Below are 13460 nucleotides of genomic sequence, written 5' to 3'. Positions count from 1 at the left end.
CCAACTCCCATCTCTAGTGGCAGTAAAAGTTCTATGGTGTTCCGGAGTGTCTTATTTTTCCAACTTTGTAACCGTGAGATTTTGGTTTGTGTTTTTGACAAAAAATTTGACGGCTAAAAAGCTCAAGGTATTTCTATAGCGCACTAGAAAATCCTACTTTCTCTTTTGTTAAAAAGTGGGAAAATTCTTCCCTTTTATTATATCAATTTTTCAAAACCAAAATTTGCAAATCAAATGACTGACGTAGTGATTGATAATCAAAAACCAAATTTGCAAATCAAATGACTGACATAGTGATAAATAAATGGATTTAGAGTTTTGGATTATTACTTGAATTCCTTTTATAAACATTGCTGATAAAACAACCAATCAATCAATATATATATATACACACACACGCACACATTAAACTGTAATGCAAAGATCTTGCAGCTGTATCCATCCGTACGCACAACGGTCCCGAATCCTCTGAACTGTTGAGGCAGCCAAATTCACAACTGACCGAAGTTTGGCCAACTCCATCTCTACCGGTAGTCTAGTGCTTGCCTCCGTCTGCAAATCCAATTGCACCAAAAGATTAAGACTTACTATTCCTAAAAATACAAGCTCCACACCAAGAGCTAATGCCCCGGTGAAGAAAAAAGTTGATTACCTTTTCTATGCAGCGCACTGTATCCAAGACATGGCAGAAAAACGAGAGCTGCTTGTACACATCTGCTTCCGTGTACTGGTGGAGGCGCGTTAACAGCAATACTAGTTAGCTAAACGAAAAGAGAGACCAGAAGAAGGCATTTTTATATTTCTCTTCAACAAGTTTTTTATGCATACCTTTCTTACAAGACGCCCATTGCAGCGAGGGTAGTCTGGACAAACTGTTCCCCTCTCAGCATTGCCAACAAGCCGGAGGTTGAGACTTCGTGTGTTGTACTGGCAAGATTCATCGTCACACTGAAAGTAAAATCAGGAGATTGAGATTTAATTTGAATTTATCAACCAAAATAATCACTACACCCGTGCGGTTCCCTAGTATAATCTGCAGGAGGAAGATTTACCGTCATAAAGCCCCTATAGTACATTGAAACAAAACCGTCTACTTGCCTTTTCACCTGAAAGACAAATACAGTATCCGAAGGAGTGTGTTCATTAGATGCCCGACGACAATTTGGTAATGAAAACCATAAGCACTTTTTCAGACCCCAAATCTCTAAAGATTAACAACTGCCTTGAAGGATAATTATAGTGGCAATGTGCAAAGGGATGAGTTAATCTATATACCTGGTTGGCTATCATTACAGGAGACAGTCTGCCCATGTCTCCTTCCCCGGGGCATTTTGCACATCGTAATGTATACCAAAAATCGCTGGTACACTCCTCGGCTTGTGACTTTGTTTGCTTTTTGGTGATTGACATAGAAATGGAATTCAAGATAGTTGGACAACTAAAAGTATCGGAACAGCTAGGACATGCCAAGATCAAAGGCTCACAACCGCGAAATCTGCAATCCATCACATGAATACATCATCATTTCCAGATAAAATTTTCATCGTGTTCATTTCAATTTTAAACAAATTATAGGATGCATTTTTGCTCACCACCTTACTTATTACCATTGGATGAGTTTAAATTTTGAGCTTTGTGTCTATCCACTACACAAATCCGAAATTTAAACTCATCCAACGGCGATAACTAGGGTGGTGAGCAAAAATATTCCCCAAATTATAGAGTTTAGGAACCAGTGGACAATATGAAAGAATTGAGAAACCAGATATGGTTAACTCTCTTCATCATCAAGAAGAAGGGACAAGTTGGAAGGATCATCTCTGACAGCTTCACTTGAGTCACCTTTGAACTAAAATTTTCCAATTTCAAAGTTACATTACGGTGAAAAATCCTATCAAGCACCTTCAGAGAATGCCTGGGGTGGTGATTTTACCTTAGAAGAGTCAAGTCCTAAACAATCAGCCAAGCGTCCGGGGCTGGTACCCTGAATTGAAGCACAAAGACGTGATACCACAGGATGAATCTGCAGTACAGAATTAAGTCATCAACCAAACCGCAGAAAGTACTACACAAATGACAATACTCCACGACAAGTTAGATTAGAGCAAATAAATAGGATAAAGAACCTGCTGGGACAAGTAGTAATCAATGTCAATCATCCATTTCCCATCTTCTCGTTTTAACTCATCGGGGTGTCTAGCACGTTGAGCAATCACCGTTGAATTACCTAAACTAGTCCCCTGTCCAAGAAATGGGAAGGAAAGTGAGAGGCTAAACATGATTAACATCACCATTTTAATGTTAAAACAGGGCTCAGTGTTCAGTTGTTCACTAAATATTTATTCAATAGAGAACATATTCTACTGCATCACAAACCTGCTCACAGCAAATGATATAGGGGACTGTATCGCCAGCAGAACAACCAGCAGAATAACCACTTTGCTTTAATCTTAATGCCACCTAGGATGTTTGCAGAAGCATCAATGCAACAGAAACATGAAAGAAAAAAAAACCACACACCGAGTTCATGGGACCAGATCAATTAATACTGAACCTAAAATACGCTTCTTGAACTCACCTGAACATGTGGTTGGTTTTTGGCATCTGGGTATGCTTCAGGTGGTTTAGTCAATGACTTAGTGATGACATATTTCTCAAGTGCTACTTGTCCGTTTCTCATCTCCTCTTGCAACAACAACAACAACAACAACAAAGCCTTTTCCCACTAAGTGGGGTCGGCTATATGAATCCTAGAACGCCATTACGCTCGGTTTTGTGTCATGTCCTCCGTTAGATCCAAGTACTCAAGTCTTTTCTTAGGGTCTCTTCCAAAGTTTTCCTAGGTCTTCCTCTACCCCTTCGGCCCTGAACCTCTGTCCCGTAATCACATTTTCGAACCGGAGCGTCAGTAGGCCTTCTTTGCACATGTCCAAACCACCGGAACCGATTTTCTCTCATATTTCCTTCAATTTTGGCTACTCCTACTTTACCTCGGATATCCTCATTCCCAATCTTATCCTTTCTCGTGTGCCCATACATCCCACGAAGCATCCTCATCTCCGCTACACCCATTTTGTGTACGTGTTGATGCTTCACCGCCCAACATTCTGTGCCATACAACATCGCTGGCCTTATTGCCGTCCTATAAAATTTTCCCTTGAGCTTCAGTGGCCTACGACGGTCACACAACACGCCGGATGCACTCTTACACTTCATCCATCCATCTTGTATTCTATGGTTGAGATCTCCATCTAATTCTCCGTTCTCTTGCAAGATAGATCCTAGGTAGCGAAAACGGTCACTTTTGTGATCTTCGCTAGATTGCTCCGGTCATTAATGTGGATAAGTATATAGATGGATAAAGATAGGAAAGCAAACACAAGATGTACGTGGTTCACCCAGATTGGCTACGTCCACGGAATAGAGGAGTTCTCATTAATTGTGAAGGGTTTACACAAGTACATAGGTTCAAGCTCTCCTTTAGTGAGTACAAGTGAATGATTTAGTACAAATGACATTAGGAAATATTGTGGGAGAATGATCTCGTAACCACGAAACTTCTAAGTACCGGAGTGTGGTATCGTCTTGACTTGCCTTATCTGTCTCATAGGTAGATGTGGCATCTTCTCTGGAAGTACTCTTCCTCCATCCAGGGGTGGTATTTGTAACTGGTGGAAATGCACAAGGTAATGTATCAATTTCACTTGAAGCTTACTTGTACTTTCAGGCTTGGTCAAGCGCGATACAAACCATGTAGTAGGAGTCCCCCAAGTCGCCGAGTTAGGGGATCTGCTGAAAGAGGTGATAGACAAGGTAAGCAATCAGAGCTCCGGCTGATTGTTCACATTCTCCCTATCTTGCAGGCAGCATGAAGGATAAAGAGAAGAAAAATGGAAAGAGATGATATGGGATACTTTTGCTTTTGAAGAAGTAACTTTCCACAGGCTTATTCTTGAACTGGGCTGGAGGGTTTTCTGGTTTCCTCCAGAGTATAAGGCCGACTGAAGAATTTGAAGGTCAAAACAAGTCCATCAAATCTAGAGTACGTTCGACCCTGCTGATATTGGATACTTTTGCTTTTGACAGAGTAGTGGATGTATCGGCACGTGTGCTGTTACGCTTCTCCACATGCTTCCTTGTATCCTTCTCACTTGCCCTATCTGTTCCTCAGGCAGATGCGGTATCTTCCCTGGAAGCATAAGATGTTGAAGATGAGTACTCGAGAGCAATGCCAGGTAAGGGGTTCCAGGCAGTCAGTTCCTGGCTGGAAGCTTGATTCCAAGTGCTGACTGATTGCTCTCTTTCTCCTTGTCTTGCAGGTAAGAACAAGGCCAAAGGAAAAGACAGGGAAAAAGCATGATATGGGATACTCTTGCTTTTAACCTTGATGATATGAGATATTCTTGCTCTAGTATAGCTTGTTTACAGAGGTATTATCGGGGGGGAAAGAAAGCTGAATATTTCGAAAGGCTTCGTTGGGAGTGCCCTCTCAGATAAGAGGAAGTGTTGAGCATTTTTGCAGGTCTGCCTGTCCGTTGGGGATGGAGGTCGACATATATAGGAGTCTCCCTAACATCAAGTAATAATGTTATTCCTTTATCCTGCTTGGTCATAGCACGGTAGTGGGAGCTGCCAACTTCACATGTTTAAACTCTGTCAGAGCACTTTGAAAAAGTGGTCTATGGTATCTGGAAAGCTGATGTTGCGTGTGAAGATTACAGACAAGCTTTATCCAAGGAGATCCAGCTTTTGAAGTTGGGAAAGTGGTGCCTCTTCGGTTTTCGAACAAGCAATCTTGTCGGGGATTTGGCTCTCGAGATTCGGAGAACGATGCCTCTTCGATTTTTGAGAAGCAATCCTGCTTGGGGTCTGGCTCTCGAGATTCGGGGAGCGGTGTCTCTTCGATTTTTGAGAAAGTAATCATGTTGGGAGTCTGGCTGTCGAGATTCGGAGGGCGATGCCTTTTCGATTTTGGAGCAAACAATCTTGTTGGGAGTGTTTTCTCGAATGTGAGTAAAGGTTGGGCATGTTTGCTAGTCTACCTTGCCACGAAGCACAGAGGTTGACACACAGGGACTTTCCAATTATCCAGCAGTGGTACTGTTCCTTTACCCTCTCTTCGATTTTTGAGAAAGTAATCATGTTGGGAGTCTGGCTCTCGAGATTCGGAGAGCGGTGCCTCTTCGATTTTGGAGCAAGCAATCTTGTTGGGAGTGTTTTCTCGAATGTGAGTAAAGGTTGGGCATGTTTGCTAGTCTACCTTGCCACGAAGCACAGAGGTTGACACACAGGGACTTTCCAATTATCCCGCAGTGGTACTGTTCCTTTACCCTCTCTTCGATTTTTGAGAAAGTAATCATGTTGGGAGTCTGGCTCTCGAGATTCGGAGGGTGGTGCCTCTTCGATTTTGGAGCAAGCAATCTTGTTAGGAGTGTTTTCTCGAATGTGAGTAAAGGTTGGGCATGTTTGCTAGTCTACCTTGCCACGAAGCACAGAGGTTGACACACCGGGACTTTCCAATTATCCAGCAGTGGTACTGTTCCTTTACCCTTGTGGGTAATAATATGGTAGCTAGACCTTCAAAATTTATGTGTCTAAACTTTGTTAGTGTTGTTTCTTTGCTATTCTTTTACCCTTCTTGGTCAGAGCGATGTAGTGGGAGCTGCAAGCTTCATGTGTCTCAACTTTGTCAGAGAACTTTGGCAAAGTTATCTGTGGTACCCATGAGCTACTGTTGCGTGTGGGAAGTGGGTGATTGAACAGTACGATTCATGTGCTTTCTACTTCGCCAGAAATCTTCGACAGAATGCCCATAATTTCCGCAAAGCTGAGTGTGCGTGTGACAAGTGCTGACAAGGCTGGAAAAGTAGGTGCCTCTTCGATTTCTGAGATGGAAAATCAACAAACAATCAACCCACAATGAGTTCAACATAGAAAACATGGAAAGGACCATGACCTCACCTTCATCAGAGCGTCATGAATTGATTCAACGACATCCTCACATGACCTGTGAGCCAAAAAAGTGACCGATCAGTAACCTCTGCAAAAATCAAACTGACAATATCAAAGAAAAAAGAGTTATAACACAGCGTACCCTCCTGATAAAATTTGACTTAGGCAGAAATCTCCCATTTCCTTTGAAAGTAAGCTCCAGTCCTGGCAAACCATATCAAGACCCTTACGCTCAATAACCTGCACCAGAAAGTATAACTTTTACCATCTCATGAAAGTGTTAACTGAAACTGGAAGTTTGATAATTTTTATCTTACCTCATAGGGCATCTCATTCTTGAATTGCACCTTCACAGCTGCATATTTCTTTTTCTTGAGAAGCAGCATTCTCTTGTACAACCCGTCAAGATCAATTTCCAAACACCTATACTTCTTGTTAACCTAAGATGCAAAAGGAGAAAGAAATCACCCCTCATGCAGACATAAGCTTAGTATAAATAGATAGGAGATAACTCGAATACATATAATCTTGTGACAGATACTGATAAGGTGGAGCTGAAGTATCTCTTTGCATTGTCTAAGAAATAGTTATGGAAACTATGATGTTTTCTGCAGAAACATTTCTCTTTTACTACATCTGTGGACTTTCCCAGAGAGAGTTAAAGAATGGAACTTTCATCACAAATCAAGACACACCAATTGCATCCATTATGAAAATGGTTTTAGGAACAAGAACATTAAACACACAGGAGAAGGGTTTGAAGTGGAAGGTTTACTGACCACATCATATTCAGATTGCACTTTATCATGGTTAGAACCTCACCTCTTGAATGACTTTCCGTGCGATTGCTTTTGCTTTTGCAATATCATCCAGTCCACTATAAATCATCATTGAATCAGTATCACCATAGATCACCTGCAAGATAAAACAATAGTGGCACTTCCTTCTTAATCAGTCAGTTGAGATAACTCAGATGTAATCACTGCTAGTATGATATACAAGAAATGACCTCTAGGTTCAAATTGTTCTGACCAAGATCAACAGTACTTTGCAGAATCTCTCTCCCCTGCGCAACAATTATGGGACTTGCTCAATACTGAATGGAAGCATTTGGTGTAAAAGTCAACATATTTGTTTATATTAGATGTGAACAATCCCCTGCAGTTACAGTGCAAACTAAGCAACGCATATTTCTCTTACTTGCAGTGTTATAAGCTCTGCCAGTGGCTTTGCATAAAATCTCGAATTCGGAAACCCCAAGCATCCATACATACTGCAATACCAACCATATTCACATATATATATTTACATATATGAACTACAATTAATGTGACAACAAAAAATAAAAAGGCAAAACAAACCTATGTGCCGTCAGCTTTAGAGCTTGCTGTTGAATGTCAAGTTGCTGGATCTTGAGACCAGATGCAGTCTTCATCCATTTCTTTACATTTCTCCTCCTTTCAACTAGATCTTTTAACAACTGCAAAGTAGTGGAAAAAGCATATTATATACATGCACCTACTTTCTTGAGAATGAGAAAATGGAAACAAACTATGAGGCATACAATCCATGTTATAACAGATTGTGACAGATATGAAGACAATCTGTTTGAGCTAAAAAGTGCAGGATGAGTAAACAAAGAATTCTGTACTGAGGATGATATCATACCTCAGGTAGGAGCCCAATTTTTTTACAATATGGTAAACGAGGAGCCAATCCTTCTGAAGATCTTTCCACTGTTGTGAAACAGATATTGTATTCCTGTAAAATTAAATCAGTATGAATACTAAAAAAATCTGTATAACCATTTCCCTCACTTTACATCAGGGAGAAGAAATAAATTGAAAGTAGGCATCTAGGCGATGGTGGAGTAAGTAAAGTCCAGAAGTAATATTGCTTACCTGAATAATAGACGGGTAAAGACTATTGAAGTCGAGAAGTAATATATACTTGTCATATAACCCTCTTTTTGGCTCCAATACCAATCCACCTGCATAGGCAGGACCTTTCTTGCCTTTCCCATGATCCTTCTTTGCATCATTATCAAAATTTACATCCAACTCATCAACATTTTTATCATCAACACCATTATCTGTTTTACGCTTTACCGAATCTGTTTCCTTCAGATGCATCTTGTCTGGAACAATATATTTTTTTGCATGGAATGCATGCAGCAAAAGATATTCTACTCTTTGTGCCCTAGCACCCTGAAAAATGCATAGATTAGACTTAGACCACCTATACATTTTAGACCATGTCCATTATCAAAATTTGAATTCATCAAATAGAAAAAACATCATAGGACTCACTTGTAGGGTTTTCCCCCACAGATTACCGCTTATCTTTGTCAGCTGGCGGGTGAGGGGAAGAACACTCAAATGAAACATGAGTTCCATAGACAGCCATGCATCTGTCTCACCATATTCAATCTGAATACATGAAAACAGTATTAGAATCATGGTAGGAAATTGAACCCATTTCACTGATAGTTTAGTTCTATAAAGGTACAAGGTGTCAAGAAAACAAGAATCATGGTTTTATTAGTAAGAGGCTAACATAAATGGTTGGTAAGCATAGTTACATTTTGAAATGGCATTAATAACAAGGAGCAGTAAAATCAGTTGCATTCGGTAGATAACAATCAAAGATTTTCACAGCCATGAATTGTCAGCCAATTGAATAACAGAAGGACCAACTAACATGCAAGATGAACTCTCCTAACACAGTTTTCTGGTACATACATTACAATAAATTGATATTATCGGTTGCATTAAACTTTAAATTGCCTCACTTGCATACCAAATCTCTGATAACACTAGTCTTCTTCTAAGAATAAAATAACTATATGATTTTGTTTCAAAGAGAAGACAGGAAAGTTAAGCTTTTTAACAGAAGGCTAGTGTGAAGAAAGAAATGAGAGAGGTTTAAGAAAAATAGGTTTTGGATTAGAAAACCACAGCCTTTTCACCTAACTACGTATGTATATGATAAGAGGTACTATATAAGCTAGAGATTATAATGACAGCCGTAGTAGTCTAGCATAAAATAACAGAACAATATTAAAACGACTCTAAAAAGACAAACATAGTTTGTAATATAAGTATGAGAACGTACCAGTTCCATTAGAAATTCTGATTTCTGGAACATTCTAGGAATTTCATGCGGCAAGATCTCCTTTCGGTCTTTATTCAGCTGAGTCTTTGCAAGTTGTGTCAAAGAATAGCTAACCTGGAAAGGCAAAACATTGCATACATGAAATGCTGAGAACCTAAACCTAATCAGCAATACCAAGCATATAATCCAAAACACAAGTACTTACCTCCCTTAACAAGTCACGGGAACACAAGTATGTATCACACAAAAGGCGACCAGAAATGCAGGACATGATCCCTTGACTTGCTCCAGATCCAAAAATGGTGCCTCCTTTTGCAAGGTCAGGCATCACAGAACACTTGAGACGGCCTATTTTGGACCACATGGCATTTGGCACCTTACAAGCCTACAAATATTAAACATCTTTAAATATTCACGGGAAATGGTAGCTGATTAAGTGTGCGAACTTACAACTAATGCATAAAAAATAATTTAGCTTTTATTTTTAAATTTTTGGGAAAGGGTGTTACCAATAATACATAGAATTTACATATATGGCACAAATGAATTTTCATGTGGAAAAATCAGGATGAGCAGAAAGAGAAGAATTGCATAACAAGAAACAGGCATTTGAAACAGTGGAAGGTCAAGAAATTTGCAGTGGAACGACACGGAGACAGAAAGCTGCATTTGGAGAATGATATTTTTTGTTCATAGTTTGAAACTTTAAACCAAGTCTTTAGAAAAAGTGTCAATTTTTTTGTTTGTTTTTTAATGCAAAATACAAGATATGTTGCACTGAAACATCATGTAACTGATGACGAACAGCATCTCGTCAGCAGTCTGTATTTCATCCAGTTTGCCTCTAGATGCATGTATTTTAGCAAAAGGATGACCTTATCGATCACAAATGATAGAATGATTTCACCAAACTCATTGCAATAAACATAACAAGGATAGATACAATCAATTTTTAACATAAAGGCAAAAGTATTCCCACCTTAGCTCTACGGAGTAGGACATCCAGGTCAAATCCAGATATATTGTGTCCAACAAGAACATCACTGTCCAACTTGTGTAATTCAATCATCAAACGGTTTAGTAAAGCCCTTTCGCTGCAAAACAAAGTTCAGCTTCAATGGACAGTGAACCTAAAATACAGTTTTTAAAGGAATAGTTGTTATTTTTTCTATTGAGAGCGAAGAAGAGGATTGATTGAGAATTAGATATGCTAGTAAACCCCACGTGCTTTCGATGCTTAAAACATTTGATCCAGCTTTAGAATTCTTTTCTGTAGCCTCCTTAGTGACGCCCATGGGAAATATGCCTCCATCAAGTTTACGGACAACAGTAAAATGGCTCAGCATGCCAGGTCTCGTCCACTCTGATGCCAACACGGGAGTGTCAATCTGAAATGCCAAAGAGCACAATATAAGGATATTGAAAACAATTTTGGTGTAGCAAAAAATTTCAGCAAGTATAGTATATGAATATATGGCTTCAAACTTCGTTGACTGTAGAAGCGAAACAAATGGATGAAATTTATAAACATCAGGTTAGCGGAGAAATTTTCATTGCTTGTTAGTCAGTAGGCTTAGATAATTGTGCATCCCAAGAAGATGCATCAAAAGTCACAGAAAAAAAAAACTAAACTAAACCAAGCAGTGCTAAAAATGATTCTAGAACAAACCTTGGCCTTGTGACAGCAGATAACAGATGCAGAGACAATTTCATCAAAATTAATAGTTTTCAAACTTATTGCAGTAACAACCAACCACTGGGGGAGCCTCTGCAGTTTTCTTTGGGCAATTTGAGACCTGTATGTCTTTTGCAGATTTAACGACCACCTCAAATTTGCACCAACTTACCTGTATGATAGAATAATCAAAGTTATCACAGATGAACCCGAAAACAAGTAAAAATATGAAGCTCATAATCATGGCTAAAATGATAACAGATGTCCAGACTTGGAGATCTCACCCGTTGTGAAACTGTGCGAAACTCAGAACCTGAAACTGATAGCCAAGAAGGTCCTTTTATCTTCCTTTTAACAAGAAAAAGCTCCAACGCACTGTAAGTTATGATATGTTAGGTTTTCTCTAATGTATTAAAGAAAGAGCGCCAAAGTAACATAAGCTAGCTCCATTCTCTAAGGTCACCACTAGGAAAATCCAGGAATATAGATCAGACATCAAACTGGAGGACATGCTATAACTTCTTGTACCTGCTATGTGTTCCTAGAAGAGCATGGAATGTTTCTCCTTTGAGATCTGCTGGAAGTCGGGGATCCTGCGACAGTGCAATCAGTACTCATAAAAATGGAGTCAAATGAACTTTGACACTAAATCATCAAGTCATTAACCATCACTGTCTCACAGCACACTGTAAAGAACAAAAACCTATAACATAGTTGATATGCAAATTGAAGGTGTACTTTATTTCTATAAACTGATTCAATTACAGGTTGAGTGTTATACCTTGAATGGATAATTGATCTTAAGTACATAATTCTCTCCGGCAGGTATGTCAGATCGCTCAAATGCATAGTTTCTCTGTTATATGTGGTCACATAACACTCAATGAGCAATCAAGTGGAACAAATAACGGGAAAGTTCCGCAAAGACTCAATAAACTTGACTGGTTATAATTTAATCAAATTCAAAGTTGGAAATATCTCTATAATTATATTTGCAAACCTTAACCAGTGCCATGCTAAAAGCTGATACATTTTGATCCAACAACTTCTTTGCTATGTCACTCTTTAAACCCAAAGCCATGTCCTGATAACAGGAAAAACAAAAGCATGAACAGCAGCAAAGAAAATTAAATGCTAGTCCAACAAGAACTACATGGTATGTATGTTCCTGCTTGTTGAATAACAAACACCTACATGCAGCTTTGTACGGAATTCTCTGGATGATATCCTCGACTCTTCAGCATCCTTTTCAAGCTTCATGATTTCATCACTGTGAAATACAGAACTGTTTGGAATTGCGTAGACACATCTCTGCATGTTCTCTACAACCACACAACAACTCTGGTATGAACTTCCTGCTTTGGCCTATGGTGCAACATGATCAAACATGCAAGATAAGAACTACACTTTAGAAATGAAACAGATTTACAAACTTTCATTGGTAACGAACCAAACAGAATTTAAGTTACATGAAACTATTGCTATATTTACCTTCCCAAACAGATAAAGCTTGCCCATATTAGCACCATAGAACTCTTCATAAGCATCAATCATGTAAAAAGGCAGTGAACCATGTTCTTCCAGATCACACTGCAAAAGCTCTTCGTTATTTGAGCCACTATTGACCTCCAAAACGCTGCCACCAACATTCCCATCCCCTCCAGTCCTCACGGCCTTCCATCCAGCCATAGCACTCAATGACGGGTCCTTATTATCTTCCTTAATCTTTGCATTCAAAGTGAAAACCTCTTCCTTTTTCTTCACAGGTTCCACTTTCTCTTCAATAAAATTCACATTTTTCTCCTCAATTGCCCCTTCCCTCTCTGAAAAATCATGGATTTCCTCAATTGGGGGATCACCGACTTCAAAAACCACCTCCTTCTTGCCCTCATTTTCTTCAACCCCTTCATAAATCTGCACAGAACCCACCACAGAATCACTACCACTTGCCACAACTCTATCCAATTCAACCTTCATTGCTATATTGACACCCCTATCAGACCCAATTTCACTCTTAACACTCGAATTCAACACAAAAATCTTGTTCAATTGTCCCCTCCGCTTCCCTCTGTCATTCTCATCCGGCGTAAACTCCGCAATCACATCATCGACAATACTATCACAATTCAACCCTTTCCCCCTTTCATTATCTCTATTTTTCCCAAAAATCGACGACGTGAACATCGACGAAAGCCTCTGCTTTCCCATCATCGCAGCCGCCGCCGTGAGCGACGAATTGGACTTTTTGGGCCGAGGCTCTTTGTCCTTGTCTTTTTCCTTTTTCTCGACTTTCTTCCTCTTGGGCCTATCACCGCCGTCTGATTCATCCGATGACGGACCGCCCGGGTCCAGTCCTCTTCCTCGCCCTCATCGCAGTACCCTAGGCCATTGTCGTCTACGATGAAGCCTCGGACCTCTTCCCGTCGTTTGGAAACAATTGCGTCATACTCGTCGTCTCCGACGGTGTCGTAGATTCTATCCTCCATCTTGATTTGGAACCCGCCAGTTTCAGATCGGCGGCCGCCATGACGGAGAGCATTGAGGCGTTCGAGGGCTCCGGCACGGGCCGACGCCTCTGGTCCTCGGCCCCGCCGCCTACCGGTGGCCGCCGTCGCTTGCTCGTCGTCCGCCATTGACTGCGTGGTGGATCTCTGTGTGTGAGTGCCAGTGGTTCTGGGTGTAGTGTCAAGGTTTTGGAGCTCCTTTTTTAATAAATGAT

General features: G+C 40.1%; 1 pseudogene; it reads right to left on the bottom strand.

Annotated features, from left to right (window-relative positions):
• Positions 1-297: 297 nt before the first annotated feature.
• On the bottom strand, positions 298-13460 carry LOC103403174 (DNA polymerase alpha catalytic subunit-like; annotated as a pseudogene).

This window comes from Malus domestica, chromosome 02, assembly GCF_042453785.1.
Source record: "Malus domestica chromosome 02, GDT2T_hap1".
In the NCBI taxonomy this organism is placed as follows: Eukaryota; Viridiplantae; Streptophyta; class Magnoliopsida; order Rosales; family Rosaceae; genus Malus; species Malus domestica.
The sequence above is the reverse complement of the archived record's forward strand: the minus strand, read 5'-3'. Positions and strand labels throughout refer to the sequence as shown.